This window comes from Pinus tabuliformis, chromosome J (genome assembly GCF_031772625.1).
Source record: "Pinus tabuliformis cultivar Carrire ecotype Pingquan chromosome J, CPIR1, whole genome shotgun sequence".
Classification (NCBI taxonomy): domain Eukaryota; kingdom Viridiplantae; phylum Streptophyta; class Pinopsida; order Pinales; family Pinaceae; genus Pinus; species Pinus tabuliformis.
Genome location: NC_142295.1, coordinates 428,740,973 through 428,745,091, shown reverse-complemented (window position 1 = coordinate 428,745,091; position 4,119 = coordinate 428,740,973).

Sequence of the window (4,119 nt, the reverse complement as noted above, 5' to 3'; positions counted from 1 at the left end):
TTTTAACCCTTAAATAAACCTTTAATTTTAAATTTTAGCAATTTCTTTTTAACCCTTAAATTATTCTAATATTTATATATTTAACTAACTTTCCTAGATAACTATTGAATTAAAATTAATTTATTTTTAACTATTTTATCTTAACATATTTTTAGAATCTTAAGAGTATAAGCTATCCCTTTACCTTTTTAATAAAATTATATAACCCACTATTTATATATTTCCCTAATTTTTATAACCTTTAACTACTCTAATATTTGGATTTAATAACTTGGATTACTTTCTATTAATTTCGATTAATGTATTATATATATATATATATATATATATATAGATAGATATATATAGATATATATATATATATAATATCATTAGATTACTCTATTATCATAACCTTAAATTACACTATTATTTATATATATTTGTTGAACTTCTATAAATAACTATTATTTAATATTAATTTAGTTCTTAATTGATTGAATATTTATTTATATATTAATATATGGAACAATCCTTTTGACTTATGTTTGAATCTAGATATTTAGGTATATTTATATATTTAATAATTTTTTGACTAACTGACTATTAATGTATATTAGTTTTGGTTATAATTTATTTTCTAATATATATTTATTATTAAAAATGGACCATTTACCTTTTTTCTAATAAGAATCTAAGGAACCAAGGTTACTTTTTAATTAAATAATGGTTATAACCCTAATTTGGTCCTAACTAATCCAGTCAAATCGAGTCGTTGTCAATATAGCTGTTTTATAGCTATTGGAATTTCTACTCTATCTATTTAACATGCAAAGCCTGATCTACTCATTCAACTTGTCCTGACGATGAACCACACTAGTTGGTTTGAAACGCGTCGACAAATGAAATATCTTGTGATGTATGCCGAAAAATCTCTCATAAAGTTAATATGGATCACAGAAGCCTCAATTCAATAACATGTTAGTAATAAAACATAACATAACAAAAAAAAGAAACATAAAAATAAAAATAAAAAAACATGACAAAAAAACAAAAATACATACAACATTGTAGTAATAAAACATAAAAATAAAAATAAAAAACATTGCAAAAAAAATGAGATTAAAAAAAATATAAAAAAGGGAAAAAAAAACAAAAAACAAAAAACAAAAAAACATATAAAAATGTGAAAGAAAACAAAATCGAATAAAAAATTAATTAAAATATATATATATATATATAGATGATTTTTTTTCAAAAAAAATGATTTTTTTCAAAACAAATATATAATTTAAAGAAAAAAAAAATTTGATCCACACAAAAAAAAAACCTCAAAAAACATTTCTTTTAAGTTCAAAAAAAAAAAAAAACCTCATTACAAAAAAAAACTTGAAATAATTACGAAAAAAATTAAAATAAAAAAATTAAGAAAAAAAATTCAAATTAAAAAAATATATATATAGTTCTTGATGGTGATGTGAAAGATCATTTGATGACTATGGTGTTTTCACATATGATATGGTGTGAATGATTTTGTTACTGCTTGGAGATATGACATGTGCTGAGTTGATTCATGGAAAGAAATGAAGCAAGTTGATCTTGATGAGATCAAGAGGCTGAGTTGATATCTATATGCAAACATACTTTGTCACAGGTTGATGATATTTACACTAACATGGAAATATACAGGTTGTTGGTCTGGATGTTGTTGACAGATGCTTATGGAGCAAATCATACATGGTGTATGATAGTTGTTGATGACTATAATGGTCTTGTTTAGATATTTGGTCCTTGTTATAAATGTCATGTATATCATTCAATGTAAAGGTCATATCAAGACCCATGATGTAATCATTTGTCTCTTTCTGTTGTAGTCTTTTGATGAGTCCCTTTTGGTCATATGATGTAATTTGTACCCCCACTATGCATGGGAAGGATGATGTAATATTTTAGTCATGTATAAACAATTGGTATATCCCCACTTGGTTGGGTGGATGAGTCAAGTTTGGTATATCCCCACTTGGTTGGGAGAATGAATGTATCTATGAGTCATTGGTGATAGGAAGGTCAAACTCACATAGTTGAGTTATAAATTCATGTTATTTTTCTTGAAAATATTTGCAGACTCTGCAAGTGTTCAGGGGGAGCATGGATGATACAATACATCTCAGCATGAACAAAGGGGGAGTTCAATCAGAGAATTTAGCATGTGACTAGGGGGAGCATGATTAATACTCAGCTATTTAGATATGAAAGTCTTCATTTTGGTCTGCCTTTTTCTCCTGATATCAAAGGGGGAGAATATCTTGGTCCACAATTTTCCCTTGATGTCAAAGGGGGAGAGTGACTTGGTGTTGGTGCCATCAAGTCCAAAGGGGGAGATTGTTGGCATTATGATGCATGTGTTGTACTTGATGGAAAACCACTTGTAGCAGAACAACGCACTTGTATATGATAACTAGATGAATCTACAGTAGAGATATCAAATGTGACAGAATGCATGACAGTAGTAACAAAATGGAGGGCAGTTCAAAGGAATCAGTTCAGAAGTAATGTACAATGGCAGCTCTCTCAGATGACAGTTCACAGTGCAGTAGGTCAACAACAAAGAACTATAGATTAGACTACAAAGAATGGAGAAAGAGAGGTATACGCAGGTTCACCATTGACCAAGTTGCGTATACACACAAGTTCACTGTATACAAGTCGTGTATACGTACACATGCACTTTCACAGAAGAAAAAGAGTGTATACCTTGGAAAACTAAGTTTCTAGTCCGTGGTATTTGGTCCATGGTATTTTGATCCATGGTATTGGTCCAAGGTATCTGGTTCGAGGTATTGATCCTAGGTATTTGATCCAAGGTATTGGTCCTAAGTGGTTTTGGTCCATGGTATTTAAAAAGGCCTACAAACTATAAGAGGAGAAGATCATTAGGACAAGGGGTGCAAGTATCGAATATCTGATGAATTGTGAGATCTAGTATGTAGGTTATTGGGTTATGGTGTAGTGTTGGATCTGAACCAAGGATGAACCTTAGCGGATGATAAGGGATTAGATCTAATGATGGATCGGGATCTTAAGGCATAAAATGAACTATCATTATGTGTTTTTGCTCATCTAAATACTGACGCGTATATTATTCTGTAAATGATATAATCTGGGTATAATTAATGTCTAGAATAGCCGCGAATGTGGACTAGAGTTGAAGGGTTGGCGGAGCGTGAACTGGTGAGAACGGGGGTTTACATCTTACGAATTCTTCAGATCTAGGGTTTGAAACTGGAAAAGAACAGGGTCAGAGTGGCAGAGCTATTCAGAAGAGGATAGATCCTGACTCGACAGATGGAAAACGAGGGGTCCATAGGGACCCCATCATATAAGCATGTAATGATGCATAGACAGACAACACAGGAAGGTGTGCAAATAATTGGATATGAAAGCTCACAGAAAGAGGATGAAACCAACAAGGGAAGGAAGAGATATGAGGGTAAGGAGGAACACCATAATCAAAAGCTGAAAGGAAAGGAGGATGGTGGCCAAACAGAAAACACAGGCAGGGAGAAGGCCACGCAAGCGCATCCTGACCAGGAAAACAAACAAATAAAGAAGCAAACAGAAGAAGAAGAAGGGGTCCTAAATAAAGAGAACAAGGAACAAGAAAACAAGGTGGAAGCATGCAATGGCAAAAAGACTCAAGGCCCATGTAAACCTAAGGCGACAGAAACCCTAAGAGTGGTAATAACAGACCCAGAGGTTCAAGCCTATCAGGATCACATGACCGAACATGCAATAATCTGCAAGTTCATGTGACTCTGGCCAACGGAAAGAGCACTGTGCCAATGGATAAAGTAGCAATGGAAACCCAAAGGTGATGTAAGACTGCACTTAGGAGCCAAAGGTCTTTTCACTGTTGTTTTTTCAATCTAGAGGATAAGGATAGAATATTTTATGGTGGACCTTACTTCTTCGCTTTTGCAGGCCTATACATTCGGCTGTGGAAGCCCAATTTTGTGCCAGAAAAAGAGACCTTCAAGCAAGCGCCAGTCTAGATACACCTTTTCTCCCTACCAATAGACTATTGGGGATATGCTGCTCTAAAACAGATAGGTGACAAATTAGGAACCTTCATCAAAGCTT